Raw genomic sequence first — 19,678 nt, 5'->3', positions numbered from 1 at the left:
GGAGACGCTCCTTCAGGACCGAGACTGTTTAGGGCTTTAAAGGTCAGCACCAATACTTTGAATTGTGCTCAGAAACGTACTGGGAGCCAATGCAGATCTCTCAGGACCGGTGTTATGTGGTCCCGGCGGCCTCTCCCAGTCACCAGTATAGCTGCCGCATTCTGGATTAATTGCAGTCACCTTCAAAGGTAGCCCCAACTTTGGCAAGTGGGCAGCCCTGCTCTCCTGTCACAATTTGCCCATGGAGGTGGACGGATTAAGGAATTCAGGCTATGCCTCGCTGGCAAGATCTAGCTCCCTACCCCTGATATAGGAGAAGTTTGTCAGGAGCTTGTCCTACACTCGAGTAGGACCCTGGCAGAGACACATGCCCGACTGGCATTTTCTCTCCCTCCTGGTCAATCATTCGGGAGCTTCATTAGCTTTCTTCAGCCCAAACATCACAGCGACCAATGCCAACAGACATCGACACACTTAGGGATCCGCAGAGCCTTCACAGCTTGCGTAACAGACCTCAGCAACTCAGCATTTTGGCTAATCTACTTTATTTACATATACATACACACAGAGCTCTGCAACATGGCTCCCTCTCTCTCTAGCATCAGACAGCAAAGAGAAAGAACAAAGGACAATAGTCCCACTTCACAGAACACAGTAACACAAACATCCTGTCTCTGTCACTTCCCACTCTGTAGAGTCAAAACATATACCGTCATGGGAAAGACAACAATCACGGAGCAGGAATTCTAACAAAGTTGCCCTATTCCCAGGCCTTTACTGACTCAACACCAGCACTTTGCACTGTGCCCAGAAACTAACAAGAAACAAATATCCTTCAGCACTGGTGTGTTGTGTTCTTTCCAATGAGTCCAAGTTTGTAACATGGCCAGCATATTCTGAGCATGACTTTTTAAAGGACCTACATAAAGAACACTGCAAGAATCCATTCTGAACTTTACTGGGCCACAGATAACTGTTGCAAGACAATCTTATTCCAGGAAGGAATTAACCAATTAACCAGTCAAAGTTTGCAAAAGGTGCTCTGTGCTGGGAAGCAGTTTGGCACTTCCCTGAAAATCAGCCAGGCCTTTTGAGCTTCCCTGTTAACACCTCCAGGAAGAGAGGGTGGTACTTGGCAGATATCTCTGACAGAGAAACGGAAGGCCTGGCAGGCCTTAAAGTGATGCTGATTGTGGATTTTGCTCCTGGGGACCATGAGGGCGTTTTCCTGCAATTTCATTCATAGATCAATCATAGATACTGAGCCAACATCACTTGCATCTTTCCATCTTCATTTAGAGCCTGACATCAATACCAGGGAAGATTCTGGAGCAGATCATTAAGCAAACAGTCTGTGAGCACCTAGAAAGGACTGCTGTGATCACCAATAGTCAGCATGGATTTCTGAAAAATAAGTCATGTCAGACTAACCTGATCTCGTTTTTTTACAGAATTACAAGCCTGGTAGATGAAGGGAATGCAGTGGATGTAGCCTACCTTGATTTCAGCAAGGCATTTGACAAGGTGCCCCATGATATTCTTGTAAAGAAGCTGGTAAAATGCGGTCTTGACTATGCTACCACTCAGTGGATTTGTAACTGGCTGACTGACCGAACCCAAAGGGTGCTCATCAATGGTTCCTCTTCATCCTGGAGCAGAGTGACTAGTGGGGTGCCACAGGGTTCTGTCTTGGGCCCGGTCTTATTCAACATCTTTATCAATGACTTGGATGACTCAAGGGCATCCTGATCAAATTTGCAGATGACACCAAACTGGGAGTTGTGGCTAACACCCCAGAGGACAGGATCACACTTCAAAACGACCTTGACAGATTAGAGAACTGGGCCAAAACAAACAAGATGAATTTTAACAGGGAGAAATGTAAAGTATTGCACTTGGGCAAAAAAAATGAGAGGCACAAATACAAGATGGGTGACACCTGGCTTGAGAGCAGCACATGTGAAAAGGATCTAGGAGTCTTGGTTGACCACAAACTTGTCATGAGCCAACAGTGTGACGCGGCAGCTAAAAAAGCCAATGCAATCCTGGGCTGCATCAATAGGAGTATAGCATCTAGATCAAGGGAAGTAATAGTGCCACTGTATTCTGCTCTGGTCAGACCTCACCTGGAGTACTGTGTCCAGTTCTGGGCACCACAGTTCAAGAAGGACACTGACAAACTGGAACATGTCCAGAGGAGGGCAACCAAAATGGTCAAAGGCCTGGAAACGATGCCTTATGAGGAACGGCTAAGGGAGCTGGGCATGTTTAGCCTGGAGAAGAGGAGGTTAAGGGGTGATATGATAGCCATGTTCAAATATATAAAAGGATGTCACATAGAGGAGGGAGAAAGGTTGTTTTCTGCTGCTCCAGAGAAGCGGACACAGAGCAATGGTTCCAAACTACAAGAAAGAAGATTCCACCTAAACATTAGGAAGAACTTCCTGACAGTAAGCGCTGTTCGACAGTGGAATTTGCTGCCAAGGAGTGTGGTGGAGTCTCCTTCTTTGGAGGTCTTTAAGCAGAGGCTTGACAACCATATGTCAGGAGTGCTCTGATGGTGTTTCCTGCTTGGCAGGGGGTTGGACTTGATGGCCCTTGTGGTCTCTTCCCACTCTATGATTCTATGATTCTAGAGCCCTTCTCTGGCTGCTACCCTATCTTTCTTCCCAAAGGTGAGTTTTCTGTCTTTCATTTTTGACCGGAGTAACCACTGGCAGAAGACCCTCTGAATCACCCTCTGCTGTTCAAGATGGCCTAAAAAATAACTAAAATCAGTATCAACTTGGATACATGAAAATTCGTTTAAATTGCTACACCAGTGGCATTTGACACCATTATGGCATAGTTATATTAATAAAACTATGCCACCACTGTGCTGGAGAGTCTGCAATAGTATAGGCCCAGCACTTCACATGTGGTGGGCATGTGCCCATATAAAGCCCTTCTGGCAGAGGGTGTTTATAGAAATAAGCTATATTGTGGGTCAACATGTGGAATGTACCCCAAGTTTGGGATTGTTAACTGAATCGTATCTGAATTGTATCTGAAGAAGTGAGTATGCACACGAAAGCTTATACCAAGAACAAACTTAGTTGGTCTCTAAGGTGCTACTGGACATTATGTGTGTATATGTGTGTGTGTGTGTGTGTGTGTGTGTGTGTGTGTGTGTAATAATTATTGTTTCACTTGTCAATGCAAGAGTTCTGTGCATCCGTTTTCCTCCTCAGCAAGCCTGACGCTGGGTTTGAGTCGCTTGTCTGGGATCACAGGCTTTGGTGAGACGTATTCCACCACCACTTTTGTTGCTTGATGTGCTTAGCTTTCCATAGCCGTGGCAAATAAGCTGAAGCATGAAGCATCTTAGTCCATTTTGAAAAACCTTTTGTGCCAACCAGTAGCAGCACACATCTTGAGGGGGTGTAGAGAACAGAGTGTTGTGAAATGAGAAATTGGATCTCAAGCAAGAACAAGCCAAACACCATTCCTAGTTATCCGCTGTGCCCATCGCCACCAACCATCAGCACCTCAGTCTCGCCCAGACCGTGGTTCTGTTTTCAACAATTGCTCAAGAAGGATGCTGTGCTCAACAGTACTGAAAGTCATGGGGAGATCTCTAGGATAATCCACTGGGTTTTATTTCCTCTACCTCTCTCCAGGCATAGAGTAGAGGCCCCCAACCTTTTGTGGCCCAAGAGTACATTGGGAAATCGAAGCACCAGAAAATACCCATTTCACAGAAGAAAAACTGATGCACCTACCCCACAAAACCCCACAAATAAAACAGACAACAACCACCCTCCAAAACAAGCATCCCATCCCAAAAAAGCAAAACAAAAAACAAAAAACCTCAATGTTTGTTTGTTTGTTTGTTTGTTTGTTTGTTTGTTTAAGGTCGGGGGCAGTTGGTGCTGTTCGATGCATTGTGTGTTCTTCTATACTCCCAGTCAGAGTGGCTGGGGCAACCCAGTCAGATGGGTGGGAGTACATGTGATTAACAACAACAACAAAAACAACAGCAACGGATTACATTGTGGTACATTAAGGACCACAAATACAGAGCATCCAAGGCAGTTTCTCTTCCAAAACCAGGCAAGAAAAGACTGAAATGTATTAAACTTGCATAGCATCTAACAGAGAATCATTGAAATGTCTCCTACTGCCTCCCTTCCTCATTCTTAAGATTCTTACTGGATACAAAGACAGGTGTCTACACCTTGCCTTTTTTGTTTTTTCCCTGTCTCCCACAATCATCATTTCATTTCCCCTTTAGCATCATGAAGAGTCTGGAGAACCCAAAAGCCTCCACAGTATTTTGTGACCTTCTGGTTGGTCTAAACCAGTCTCTAGCTGTTTTTGGACTACAAATCCCATCATCCCTAGCTAGCAAGACCAGTAGGCAGGGATGATGGGAATTGTAGTCCAAAAACAGCTGGAGACCCAAGGTTGGGAAACACTGGTCTAGACCTATAAATGCTTTGTCCTAATATGGATTTTTGCATTTTTCATATGGGCCAACATGGCTACATTTACTATTTTAGAATGAAATAAAAAGGTAAAGGGACCCCTGACCATTAGGTCCAGTCGTGGCCGACTCTGGGGTTGCAACGCTCATCTTGTTTATTGGCCGAGGGAGCCGGCGTACAGCTTCTGGGTCATGTGGCCAGCATGACTAAGCTATTTATCTACAGATTCAAATAATCTATTCAGAGGCAGGAAAAATCCTGCCTGCAGGCCTGGCATGGGCCCCCATTTGGCCTGCTAGATCGTTCCCTCCCCCCAATTTCATCTCTCCATCCCCCACCTGACCTCATATGTCAATTCAGGTGTGCAGCAAGCAGAGATGTGGCTGGGTGAGCCATCTCCTTGCCCTATGCTATTAGCAAGGATTGGCAAAGGTGTAACAGGCAGGTGGTAAAGCACATATCTTCAAGCACCAAGGCTGGAATAAATGGCACTTGTCCAAGCAACAGTCGCAAGGTAAGATTATAAAGCACATCTGATAAAAGTACAGTGGAACCTCGGGTTAAGTACTTAATTCGTTCCGGAGGTCTGTACTTAACCTGAAACTGTTCTTAACCTGAAGCACCACTTTAGCTAATGGGGCCTCCTGCTGCCGCTGCGCCGCTGGAGCACAATTTCTGTTCTCATCCTGCAGCAAAGTTCTTAACCTGAAGCACTATTTCTGGGTTAGCAGAGTCTGTAACCTGAAGTGTGTGTAACCTGAAGCCTATGTAACCCGAGGTACCACTGTACTGCACAGTCAGGTCAGAACAGAAGAGAACAACATAGGATGCAGTCATAACATCTGATGGGAAGGAGCAGGTTTCAAGGAGTGGCAGATCTGAAGCCCTGCTGCTTGTGTTGACCAGAGAAGAAGGCAGGGTGGAGCAGGAAAAGGCTGCATGTTCAAGCTCCACACCGCAAATTGCTGGCAGCTGGACTAGCTTGGGACCCAGATGATTCTTTGCCAGCTCCACTCTGCTCTGCCTCCTCCCCACTCTCCCCAATTTGGGGTAGGGGGGAATGCTGGCTCCAAAAAGTGGGGATCCCGCCAGCAGCAGCTTCCCCACATCTGTGCTTTCAGCAGACAGAACAGTGGTGGAGCCTACCTGATGGCAGGGTCCATCAGAGCTAGGTGGAAGGACATCTCCAGCTCATTCAGGGGTTTGGGGTTGCTCTGTTAATCCCAATGAATGAGGGCAATCCGTTTGAAAGATACGTGTGCGGACTATCACTGGCCGTAAGCATGGATAAAATTGTGCATACCTGGGCCTACGGGTTAAGGAGGGAGCTATCCTGAGCCTATTACCACGAGAAAACCCTATGGGTTTCCAGCAAAGGGTATTCAGAATTATTACCACCTCCAACCACGAGGCCTTATCTCCCCAATACACTTTTAAACCCATCCATGTTTAGGCACAGTTATTTTCATATATTATGGATGTATGATATCCATCTTAGCTGTCCAACACTTTGAAGGCATTGTGATATTTGTAGCAGGCTTACAAGTAACAATCTGAATAGCAAACTGTTGGACCAGTGCCTCCTCTGGGAAAGAGAGGACAGGAAGAGGCAAAAGAGTTTGGGAACCACTGGTCTATAGGTTGCTAGTTACTTGTCTGTAATTTATACCTTTGGCTAGCCTTTGGGTGAAGTTGGCAACGAATAAGGCAGCTTGTCCTTGATCTCAGCGGTCTGTTCTAGCTTTAATTTGTTTTTATCCTGAATAGTATTAAAGTGTTAAAGTCAGCTGGCTCAGCAGTTAAGGTCAGTTGGTATATACAGGCCAAGAGCCTATCTGTTATACTTCTATGTAGGCTTAAAAGCCGTATCTTTTAACCGGAGGACAGGAACTTGGAGAACAGCTGTTTTAGCTCAGTGTTTAACTGATAAGGAACACTTAGAAGACCATCTTGCCCAAAGGATACTTTGCAGTTTTAACATGGTTATAGTATGAGCACCAGAGCTACAGTGCTTCAGTTAAAGTGTCCGGAACTCCATTGCCAAATTTAGTCTGGAAATTGATGCTGGACTATTGTGAATCAGCAAGGGTAACTGCAAAGCAACTGTGGCAATAAGAAGTTACTATGTCTTACTTGCTAGAATTCCTCTAATGAAAGCTTAGTTAACTGGTCAATTGATCTGAACTTGTTAGGAGCTGAGACATATGCTCCCAGGCTACCTCAGCTTCCTCCATATTAAAAAACCTCAATTAGGTATAATAATAATATTAACATAATAGATTCAGCCACAACAAAGATTGTTTAGAGATTCTCTGTACAAACTTTAAAGAGACCAACGTCTCCCGGCTAAACAAACAACAGAGAGGATCTTTAGCAGAACCGACACATTGTAAAATGTAGCTTGGGCTTTGAATGCTTTAATTGTTGCACTGGTTGGGTTGGCAGAAACAGGAATTCTGACTGTAGCCCCACCGATAAGACCTACCAGCAAAGATCAGAACTTGAACTCAGAAACCTGCTTTTACACCAATATGAATGCTAAAGAGATAGACTTAGAGGAATAATTATCTTTCTCAGTTTAACCCCTTCAGATCCAAGGGTGCTGATAGTGGATGAGTATGCTGATAACCCACTTGCTATCTGCCAGGGAAATGATCTCAGCCTGTCACCTAATTGAAATTGTTGAAACCCCAATCTGGAGCCTTTCAATGGAACTCTGGAGGCTTCAAGTCAGCACTCCACTTTTCCTGTTCTACAGCACAGATGGGAAGAAAAAGCAGCAAGCGATGGTTTAATAAACATATCTTGGGAAAGTACTGAATGAGGGGGAGAGTCCAAATTCCAATGATGAAAGAGGTCCCCAGATTTTCTACAGGCCAGTGAAGAAACCCAACAGAATAATGAAAACAGAATCAGAGCTCAGGCAGGAATTCAAGCTATTATAGGGGCTTCCCTGGATTTAGGAAATGGTTTACTTTGTAAATACCTGTATAATTGTGACCAGAGTGGCAGTATCGAACTAACCTTTCAGGATCCTGCTGTATGGGATAAATTTGGTCTCTAATTCATCTGAAATCAAGCTGGATTTGAAGTTGCTGGTGTCTCTGGTAACTCCTCTTTCCTATATCACAGATGTTGGCAAATTGGATTTTACAAAGGCAAAATAATATTAGAATTGGAGTTGCCAGGGATGCACAAGGGAAATTGTGTTTTAATGCTCAGGAAGCTGGCAAGGCCTCTTTTTATATTGTTATGTGTTTTAATATTATGGATGTACTTTCTGTATTATTTTACTGGAGCTTAAAGAGAATAGAAAACAAGAGCTAACAACAAATAACAAAGAAAAGGAAATAACGAAAAGGAAATCAGTCCTCCAGTTTTTCAAACTAGACAACAGGCAAGGAGGGTTGCACACATTGGTTCTGGGACCAGAGAGATGATACTTGGACACTGGAGTGAATGTAGCCTCTTAAGGAATGTGTGAGGGCAAGGGGCACCACTGAGGTGACCCCTGAAAAGGGGTAGCATCAGCATCTGCAGTGGTTTGTTTGTTTGTTTGTTTGTTTGTTGTTTTGGTAGTGATACAAAAATATAGCAACACATACCATCAGCAAATGCACTGTATAGTACAGGGGTAGATAACATGGTGGGCTCCAGCTGTTTTGCCATTCAACTCCCATTATCCCTGATCTTTGGCCATGCTGGCTGGGGCTGATGGGAGTTGGAGTCATGGATGCTTTAGCTGAGATTCCTGCCCTGCAGGGGGTTGGACTAGATGACCCTTGGGGTTTCTTCCAACTGTACAAATCTATGATTCTAACTTCTGGAGGGTGCCACAGTGACTACTCCTGGCCTAGCACACATCCCATCTGGACCAAGGTAGAGGACATCTTTCGGGTCTTTTCTCTCCTGGCAGTAGCCAGAAACTGCTTTTGCTCTCTCTTTTAAAACTGTGCATTACTGTGGGGGGCCCCAACTCTGCCCACCCCCTCTTCAGTGGGAAGGGTGTCACTAGGTTAAAGTTCTGAAGCGTGTCTCTCCAACCACATGAGAGAAATTCCCAGCTATCAGAAGATCATCTCCTGCCATTACTTTATGTTGACGGAATGTTAGTCACCACCCTCAGCTAAATGTTAGTCACCAGTCTGAACTATTAGCAATCAGTCTGCCCAAGAAAGGGAATGGCTGGCCAGCAACTCTGATAATATTAGGATTATTATTCTTTAACAAAGTTATAAGTGGGTATGTTGGGTTCTGGATCTGGAAAAAGTTCAGCCAGTCTACCGGTCTGCTTCAGACTCAGGATGATCATCAGCAAATCTGACTGCATGAGGAATACCAGTTGACTTGTGGCGCTGTATGGACAACGTGGTGCCTTTGCCAAAGGGAAATGCTGGCAGGATATTTGAGGCGAGGATGCAGGTGGCGCTGTGGTCTAAACCACTGATCCACTTGGGCTTGCTTATCAGAAGGTCAACGGTTCAAATCCACATGACGGGGTGAGCTCCCATTGCTCTGTCCCAGCTTCTGCCAACCTAGCAGTTCGAAATCATGCCAGTGTGAGTAGATAAATATGTACTGCTGCGGCAAGAAGGTAAATGGTGTTTTCATGTGCTCTGGCATTCGTCACGGTGTCCCATTGCGCCTAAAGCTGTTTAGTCATGCTGGCCATAGGACCTGGAAAGCTGTCTGTGGACAAAGGCTGGCTCCCTCAGCTTGTAAAGCAAGATAAGCGCCATACCCCATTCATCTTTGACTGGAATTAACCATCCAAGGGTCCTTTACCTTTACCTTTAGGAGGCAAGAGTAGAGCTTGGTCATCTCCTTCTATGTAAGAGGTGGGGAATGTTTTTGGCCTGGCGAGATCAAATCTTTATCTTCCCCCAACCAATCCTGGTGAGCCAACTTGGACATGCCAATTATCTGGTGTGACATGGATGTTGGGAGATTCACAAGTGGGTTGCCTTGTCTGCCTGCCACAGTTGGTCCTTGGGGATGGGCAGGGGAGATTCTGTCCAAGCAGGATTGAATTCCTTGCACATCAGCTGATACCTGGGGAGTCCGATCCTGTTTCCCACAGGGTTTGGGCATGCCAGCTAGTTTCTCTTAGGTGGCGTGCTCAAATCAAGCAGGATCAAACTCCCCACATGCATCAGGTGACACGTGAGGGGTTCAGTCCTGCTTTCTGTAGCCATGCCACAGCCTGCCCCATACCTGACATCACATAGGTGTGGGGCAGGGGACGTGGTTTCCACAAAACAGCCTTGCAGACCAAATGGGGAGAGCCAGACAACAGCTGGCTGAAACAACGTGCTTCCTGGGACTTGCCTTAAATGACCACACAACTGGAGTGCCTTGAGGAACAAATGTGTCTCAGTGACATTCCAGTCCCCTATTAAAGTGTCACCACCAGGGTGTGACTGAAGGAAATAGTTAGGCAGCCGCTCGATTCCCGAGCGAGTAAAACCAGAATGATATCACCTGGGTCCTATGGATCAGCTAATCCATTTAAACGATTTTCCTAATGAGGATATGGAAAGGCTACAAACTGACTAGTTTAAGCTCCTTAAAACCACATTTCCAAATGATGGGGAAGCTGTGGCCCTCTGGATTTACTGGACTCCAACTCCCAACAGCCCCAGCCACAATGGCCAATGGTTGGGGTGAGGGGAGTTGTAGTTTCCCACCCCTGATTTAATGTGACACCAATTCTCTCCTTGGCTCCAACCCACAAAGCTCATTAGGGTAATCCTAATTAGCAGTTCCAGAGGAAGAGGACCGCAAGCTCTGGCAAACACCACACACAGAAGATCACCTTTGTGCTTTGTTTTATGCAGAGCGAGGCCACCTCCACTTCTACATTTTATTTAGCGTGAAATGAAATACCTAGGGCCGGCCCTGCCTCGGGCAGCAAATGCCAAAGGGACAGGGAATGGGAGAGAGCTGTATGTCACACAGCCTGACCTGCATGCTGTGCTCAGTGTGCTGCCCGCAGGTGCGGGGGGGGGGGGGACAAATTCAACTGCCAGGCTGACCAGCTTTTGAGGAGATGCACCTTCTTATCCGTTGCCTCAGGGCCCCTCCAGACACTCATCGTGGGGTTTTTATGTAGTGGTGTTTGGGGCAGTTATATAACAATAACAATAACAATAACAATAACAATAACAATAACAATAACAATAACAATAACAATAAAAATAATACATTTTTATTTATACCCTGCCCTTCCCGGTTCAAAAAACCGGGCTCAGGGCGGCTAACAACAAATTTAAAACACTTAATTGGGGCAATGAAAAACAGCATAAAATACAGTATAAAACGTGAACAACAATAAATTCAGAATTCAAAAATGAATTTGGGGGGGAAATCCATCCAATAAACATTAGATGATCACCAGGGCTAGCTGGATAATTAGTCCTATTTGGCCCAGCAAGGAGACCAGGGGAGAATTAGCTGTGGGATCCCAGAGTGGGTAATCTTCATAAAAAGGGGAGGGGGAGAGAAGGAAGGGGAATAAAAGATCAGGCTAAGTTCAAATTGAAAGCCAGGCAGAACAGCTCTGTCTTACAGGCCCTGCGGAAGGAAGTTAAATCCTGCAGGGCCCTGGTCTCATGGGACAGAGCATTCCACCAGGTTGGAGCCATCACTGAGAAGGCCCTGGCCCTGGTGGAGGATAATCTGACTTCCTTAGGGCCCGAGACCTCTAAACTATGATTATTCATGGACCTTAAGGACCTTAAGGTCCTCTGCAGGGCATACTAGGAGAGGTGGTCCCGTAAAACCTCCCAGAATTGGAATTAATTAATTAATTTCTATACTGCCCTTCGTCCGAGGATCACAGGGCCGATACCGCAGAACCATAGAATTGTAGAGTTGGAAGGGACCACAAGGGTCCCTCGAGGCAGGAATCTTTTGCCTCACATGGGGGCTTGAAAACACAACCCTGAGATTAAGAGTCTCATGCTCTACTGACTACAATATAAAACCACAAAAAAATACATTAACTGAGTAACTCTTGCCACCCTTTGGGAGGAAGGGCAGAATATACTTATGGGTTTGCTGGGGGCAAGGATCCCCTAAAATTCCTGGGTGCCAGGTTCTCCCCATAATTTCTGAAATTAGTAAATGTGGGGAACATATAGCCAGGATACTATCAATACAGGGTCCCCTATTTCATTCTGGTCAGCCCATCTGGCACACTAGGAGCAGGATTTTCTTCTTTTCTTTTCTTTAAATACAATTTTTATTAAATTTTCTGTTTTACAATTTAGAATATTAATTTAGATAAACTTAAAATATCAGTTTGACCAAGCTGCGGGAGGCAGTGGAAGACAGGAGTGCCTGGCGTGCTCTGGTCCATGGGGTCACGGAGAGTCGGACACGACTAAATGACAAAACAACAACAAAATATCAATGATTTCCCTCCTTCTCTGTCCATGGTTCATTTTGCATACCATAAATCCCTGCATATTTTAAATAAACTAAACCATTCAGTATTCCATTATTACTTCCATCAAAACTTATTTACACTGTTGAATTTATCTTAGTGCTGCCAGCGTTTTCAAGTGTACACAATTTCGCCCCATATATTCAATAAACATTTTCCAATCTTCTTTATTTTATTTTTCTTTTTTTTTTATTTTTTTTTTTTTATAATAATTTTTATTGATTTTACAACATAAACAAAAAACGAACAAACATAATGCGACTTCCCCAAACCTCCCCTTCACTGCATCCAAATTTCAAAATTTTTAGCAATTCTTCATCCCATTTTTATATTTAGTTCTCTTTAAAAAGAGTTTCTGCTTTATAAATTTCGATTTATAGCTGTAATTCTTTGTGTCCAATCCCCTGACATCTTAACATTCCGAAATTTTACAACAATTTTTAAGATAGATTTTAAATTTTTTCCAGTCCTCCTCCACTGTCTCTTTCCTCTGGTCACGGATTCTGCCGGTCATCTCTGCCAGTCCCATAAATTCAGTCACCTTGGTCTGCCATTCTTCCAGAGTAGGTAATTCTTTAGTCTTCCAATACTTCGCCAAAAGGATTCTTGCTGCTGTTGTTGCGTACATAAAAAAGGTCTTATCTTTCTTTGGTACCAATTGGCCGACCATGCCCAGGAGAAAAGCCTCCGGTTTCTTTACAAATGTCCACTTAAGGATTTTCTTAATTTCATTATAGATCATTTCCCAGTAGGCCTTAATCTTTGGGCAGGTCCACCAAAGGTGATAAAAGGTTCCTTCACATTCATTACACTTCCAGCAATTGTTATTGGGCAAATGATATATCTTTGCTAGCTTGACTGGGGTCATGTACCACCTATAGATCATTTTCATTAAGTTCTCTTTCAGGGCACTACATGCCGTAAATTTAATACCTGTGGTCCATAACTGCTCCCAGTCAGCAAACATAATATCATGGCCGATATCTTGTGCCCACTTAATCATGGCTGATTTAACCGTTTCATCTTGTGTGTTCCATTTTAGCAGCAGATTATACATTCTAGACAAATTCTTAGTATTGGGTTCTAGCAATTCTGTTTCTAACTTTGACCTCTCCTTCTGAAATCCTAGTTTTCTGTCCTGCTTAAAAGTTTCATTAATCTGGTAATAATGTAACCAATCTCGGACTTTAGGTTTCAATTTCTCAAAACTCTGTAGTTTCAACTTTTCACCATCATATTCTATAATTTCACAATATTTTGGCCAGTCTGTATCCATGTTCAATCTTTTTACCGCCTTAGCTTCCATTGGTGACAGCCACCTGGGGGTTTTACTTTCAAACAAATCTTTATATCGATTCCATACATTATACAATGCTTTCCTAATAATATGATTTTTAAAATTTCTATGTACCTTTACCTTGTCATACCATAAATATGCATGCCAACCAAAACTATTATCATAACCTTCCAAGTCCAGAATGTCTGTATTCTCAAGAAGTAGCCATGGTTTCAGCCAGCAAAAAGCTGCTGCTTCATAATAAAGTTTTAAGTCCGGCAGGGCAAAGCCCCCTCTATCCTTTGCGTCAGTCAAAATCTTAAATTTAATTCTGGGTTTTTTGCCCTGCCAGACAAATTTAGATATATCTTTCTGCCACTTCTTGAAACAGTCCATCTTATCTAAAATTTGCAATGTCTGGAACAAAAACAACAGTCTCGGCAATACATTCATCTTAATTACAGCAATTCGGCCTAACAAGGAAAGTTTCAATCTTGACCATATATCAAAATCTTTCTTCACTTCAGCCCAGCATTTCTCATAGTTATCTTTAAATAGGTTCACATTCTTAGATGTTAAATTCACCCCCAGATATTTTACCTTTTTAGTAATTTCCAAACCAGTTTCTCTTTGAAAACTATCTTTTTCCTCCACCGTAAGATTTTTTTCCAACACCTTTGTCTTGTGTTTGTTCAATTTAAAACCTGCTACCTGACCAAATATTTCAATAAGTTCCATTTATTTTATTTTTCAAATAATATTTATTATTTTCAGTAAATAAACATAATAAAAAGAGGAAAGATTAACAATAATAAAGACAACCAAAAAATAGGAGAAAAAAGAAAAAAGATACATACAATGTATTACCACTTAATTAATTAAAATTAAGTACCATCCATCTTCATAAACATAGTATTTGACTTTCTTGAATCTCTTCCATCCGAATTTCTTAGTAATTATATGTAGCAGTTTCCAGTATCAAAGTTTCAAAAGACCATATCACAGTCCTGATCATATTACATAACTTTCCTTATCGTACATTTTCTTATTTATAAATTTAATTCCATTTTAATCCTAGGCCTAATTGTTTCTTTCAAGTGGTTACATATCTTTAATATTACAATATTCATTTTCCAATCTTCTTTAAACAAATGCTCTTCTTGTTCTCTTATTCTTTAAGTTAGATCCGCAAGCCATGCATATTCCATCAGTTTAAATTGCCATTCTTCTTTGGTTGAGACCTCGCTCGTTTTCCATTTTTGGGCTAACAAAACACTAATGGCATACATAAATAACCTTTTTTGACACCTGGGAATTTCCATCTGACAACAAAAGAACTCTGTGTTTTTTGGGGGGAAAGGTACTTTTAAACATTTTTTTCAATTCATTATAAATTACTTCCCAATACTCTTTTACCCTTTTACAGGTCCACCACATATGAAAGAACATACCCTCGACATCACTGCATCTCCAGCACTTACCTGATTCAGTCTTATACATCTTAGCAAGTCTACTCAAAGTTAAATACCATCTGTAAATCATTCTCAAGTAGTTCTTCAAGGATTTTCTAGGCTCATGAAGGAGGACTGGAGAGTGAATGAAGAGCATGCTGAAGACTCATCAGTGCTACCAAGATAGCGTCACCCTTGGTTCGACATTGCCAACTTCTTGTTCCTTTTCCTTTTAGGAATTTTGTTTTATTTCCATTAAGCAGGACAAATGACAAATATAACCGCACAGAATTATTTCAGTTACAAGCTTGCACAAAACAAAACAAAACAAAGCACACTGCAATACAGAAGCGAGGAGAGCAACCAGCAATGTAATATTATGGGTGCTCAGCACCTATGCAGTTGGAGATTCAAGGATCCTATGCCTCAAGCATTATCTGTCTTTCAAAGAGTCCCTGTGTGGTTTCTCTCCATGTAGGACCTTGAGAGGTTGAGAGATATAAAGCATGCTGTCCCTTATTTATGCTCCCTGAACCGCAAGATAGCATAGGAGATTCTTGGCTTCTCAGGCCTGTAAAGTCCCTGGTACTTTGGGACCCCATTCATTGGGCTCCTGCCTCCTAGCCTTGGATTCAGTGAGCCCCTGAGACCTCGCTTGTTTTCCATTTTTGGGCTAACGAAACACTAATGGCATACATAAATAACCTTTTTTGACACCTGGGAATTTCCATCTGAATTATCCCCAACAAAAAGGACTCTGTGTTTTTTGGGGGGAAAGGTGCTTTTAAACATTTTTTTCCAATTCATTATAAATTACTTCCCAATATCAGTATCAGCCTCAAAGCCAGGACCCTCATCCAGCTCCTCAGCCAGAAGCCGAGAAACCTCTGATTTGGTGTCTTGCCCACTGCTGGACTCCCAGGACATGTCAAGGAAGGCTGCAGATTCCCTGCCTTTGCTTGAAAGGCAGGGAAACCTCTCAGGGCCTGGACCTGCTAAGCCTTAATATAGAATTGTCACCTTTTTATGGGCAGTAGTGTTCCTGGTCATTTAGCAACTGTGTGCCAGAAATATATCCAAGCAGGTGTATGGAGATGCTGTGACGGAAAAGCCTTTATCCATTGATCTCTTCCTCAGCTTTAAAATGCATGGAGTTATCTTCTATAAATGGTAATTCAAAGAGTCAGAACACTGGGACAACTTATGCATAATTTCAGACACACCCCTTTGAGCAACATGTTGATTCAACTTCATCTGCATTCTGGTATTATCTGGCTGCTTCCCTTGCCAGGCCTGTTCCCCTCATGTCTCAACATGCCTTTGGAGAGAGATGCCTGCCCTGCCAAACTCGAGCTTGGTTATCTGTGCTACCCCATCCTAGAGAATATGGGTTTTTCTTTTTGGCATTCAGGCTTGAGGAAGCTCCCTGACAACCTTAAGTTTTTCTTAAGTGAAGAGAATGATCAAACGCTAAACCCAACCTCTAGGCTCCCATCAAATCGCATTCCACTTGCAAGAGATGGTTATGCCTTCCGTCAATAGACATCCACAGAATTTCCAGCCACACCTTGGGTGATTTCCTTTTCCTGATATGATTGGCAGAAAAACAAGATCTTAGGCGTTGTGTTCTACCACAAGTTGTTTGCTATGGGTGCAGGAACAGATCCAGTATGCCAGTGGTTTCTGATCTTTCTGACTTCGTGGACCACATTCCACACTGAGTTTTCTGCTGAAGAGCTCCTGTGCACTTGTCATGGGAGCTCTGCACATTATGGAGGTTTCTGCAACCTGGTACCCACCCACCACCCCTGACCATTGGCCATAGTCCAAGTCACCTGGGTGAAATCAGCTTGAGATCTGGTGCGGTATAGTGGTCAGGATGTCGGACTAGGACCTGGGAGACCCTTCCCACAAACACATTTAAGAGGCTGTAGAATATTAATCAGCCAAAGGCATGGTGGAAGAGGAACATTTTCACCTGTCGCCTAAAAAGATATAATGAAGGCACCAGGTGAGCCTTCCTGGGGAGAGCATTCCACAAACAGGGAGCCACTACAGAAAAATCTCTTTCTTGTGTTGCCACCCTCTGGACCTCATGTGGAGGAGGCACACAAAGAAGGGCCTCAGGATGAGTCCAGGATGGTTTATATGGGAAGAGGTGGTCTATTTTTCTGAACTAAAAACCCCCAACTTAACACACTTGCTGAAAGAAACATCAGAGAAACACACAGGGCTCACACAGTGGTTGTGTCTGCCATATAAAGCATAGAGCTGTCCTCAGACAGAACTGTGTATACTGAAAAGTGCTTAAATCAAGATGGCAACGGTGAGGACTGAGCGGAAGACAACCTGAACCAGTAAATCTCTGCTAGTTCCTGAGATGTATTAGGAGTTAGTGCATGGAATTGTTGCACATCTTACATCAGTCTTTGGGTGTGCAGTGTGGCTGACAATCCCACAGAAATCAGATTCGATTTGTTTCAACCTCTGTAGTTTGGATTGCAACACCAAAGTTCCATGCTGGGGCATGTGGTTGCTTAATTTATTTATGGTAAGATGTAAAAATTTAAGCAACATCTTTGTCTATGTGCCCAAGAAGTAGCAATTAGTAAGATGTGAGAATTTAAGCAACAACTTTGTCTATGTAGAATCACAGAATCAGAGAATCTTAAGAGCTGGAAGGGACCCCAAGGGTCATTTAGTCCAACCCCCTGCAACGCAGGAATCTCAGCTAAAGCATCCATGACAGATGGCCATCCAACCTCTGTTTAAAAACATCCAAGGAAGGAGAGTCTTTTCCCACCTCTCAGAGTCTGTTCCACTGCTGAACAGCTCTTACTGTCAGAAAGTTTTTCCAAATGTTTAGTCGGAATCTCCTTTCTTGCAACTTGAAGCCATTGGTTTGAGTCCTACTCTTCAGATCATGAGAAAACAAGCATGCTTCTTCTTCCATGTGACAGCCCTTAAGATATTTAAAGATGGCTATCGTATCTCCTCTCAGTCTCCTCTTTTCCAGGCTAAACATACTCAGCTCCTTCAAGTGCTCCTCATAAGGCTTAGTTTCCAAACCCCTTCCTCTGCACACGTTCCAGCTTGTCAACATCCTTCTTAAATTGTGGTGCCCAGAATTGGAGACAGTATTCCAAATGTGGTCTGAGTAAGGTAGAATAGAGTGGTACTATTACTTCCACTGATCTGGACACTATATTTCTGTTGATGCAGTCTAGAATAGCATTAGCTTTTTTTTGCTGCTGCATGACATTGTTGACTGCAGGGCCTGCTCCCATCCAGGGCCTTTTCTAACTGGCCCAGGGGGCGTGGCCCAGGCCCTCTCTCCCAGCTATAAAGGGACTCCTGTTGCAGTGAGGCCTCGGACCATCGGCTGTGGGGAGGACTGCAGGGCCTGCTCCCTTCCAGGCTCTTTTCCAACTGGCCCAGGGACAAACTTTTGGAACAAACTCTTGGGGAAGTGTGGGAAGTGTTCCCTGTTCCAGGTGGTTAATGTGCTTTAAAATGTCCTCAAGCAGTCGGTGGCAATTTAAATTTTTGTTTATTTTTTTCCTTTTTTCCTTTGTTGGGGGTGGGTGGGATGGATATTTGGTTGGGGATTAATTTAATATAATTTTTCTGTTCCTTTTTTTGTTGTTGTTGTTTTATTGGTTCTGTATAGTTTGTGTTTTGTTTTGAAGGGGCGGGATCAGGGCTGCCTGGGAGTGGGGCCCCAGCCAACACGATGGCTGGGACAAGTTCCACAGGGGGGGAAGCACTGGGACATCCGATCTCGGTGATCATGGGCAGGAGGCGGAGTTACGCTAAGACCAGATCATGTCATTACCGAGGAGGCAGGTTTAGTCATTGTTTGAAGACTATCCCTGCCTCCGGGTCTGGCCTTGACCGGATGGATACTGGAATCAACAGGGGAAACCTACATGACCTGAAGGTGTTGCTGTGTAATGCCAGGTCAATGATGAATAAAACCACTGCCATCCACGACCTGATTGTGGATGGAGGATTTGACCTGGCATGTGTGACAGAGACCTGGTTGGAGGAAGCAGATGGGCCTGTCCTTGCCACCGCTTGTCCACCAGGTTTCTCTTACGCACAGCAACCCAGGTCATGTGGGCGGGGAGGGGGGGTTGCAGTGATTTTTAGGAAGTCACTAGCTTGCACCAGGCGTCCTACTGGGAAGATCCAGTTTTCTGAGTGCATGTTCTGGAAGTTGGGCAATAGGGGCAGTACAGGATTCCTTTTGGTGTACCGACCTCCCCGCTGCACCAAGGATTCCCTGTCTGAGCTGCTTCAGGTCGTGGCGGATTTTGTCCTGGAGACACCTAGTTTGGTTGTCCTAGGGGATTTTAACATCCATGCCGACACGACCTTACAAGGGGCTGCTCGGGACTTCGTGGAAAGCATGGCCTCCATGGGGCTGTCCCTGAATAAGTTTGACCCAACTCATAGTCATGGACATGCCTTAGACCTGGTGTTCACCTCTAGTGACGTGGGTGATCTGACACTAAGTAAAAGTGAAACAAAAGAAGTGCCATGGTCAGATCACTTCCTGGTGCAACTGGACTTCTCCGCGACCCTTCCCCTCTGCAGGGAGGTGGGACCAATTCAGATGGTCCGCCCCCGCCACTTAATGGATCCAAATGGTTTCCAGAGAGTGGTAGAGGATGCTTTATCCCATGTTGATGGCCTTTCAGCTGATTCCCTGGTGGCCCGCTGGAATGCGGAGTTAACCAGGGCTATCGACTGTCTGGCTCCGAAGCGCCCTCTCCGATTGCATGGAGTCCGGACAGCCCCGTGGTTTTCTTCGGAGCTGAGGGCGATGAAACAATAGCTGAGATGGCTAGAGCGTTGGTGGCAAAAAACTCACTCCGAATCTGACCGGACACAGGTTAGAGCTCAACGTCGAGCCTACCAAGTGGCGATAGCGACGGCGAAGAAGACTTTCTTCACCGCCACTACTGCATCTGCAGAAAATAGTAGCAGGAGACTCTTTCAGGTGGTTCATAATTTAACGGAACCACCTTTACCA

At 44.1% G+C, this 19,678-nt stretch overlaps 1 long non-coding RNA gene across 1 annotated transcript; it reads left to right on the top strand.

Annotated features, from left to right (window-relative positions):
* The first annotated feature begins 2,633 nt into the window (after nucleotides 1-2,633).
* Nucleotides 2,634-14,921, top strand: LOC309342384. The gene is made up of 2 exons (XR_014156756.1): nucleotides 2,634-2,675; nucleotides 14,616-14,921. It is a non-coding gene; the product is annotated as an uncharacterized lncRNA (long non-coding RNA).
* The last annotated feature ends 4,757 nt before the right edge of the window (nucleotides 14,922-19,678 follow it).

Source organism: Podarcis erhardii (assembly GCF_964252035.2).
Source record: "Podarcis erhardii genome assembly, chromosome: 5".
NCBI classification, from domain to species: Eukaryota; Metazoa; Chordata; class Lepidosauria; order Squamata; family Lacertidae; genus Podarcis; species Podarcis erhardii.
The sequence above is the reverse complement of the archived record's forward strand: the minus strand, read 5'-3'. Positions and strand labels throughout refer to the sequence as shown.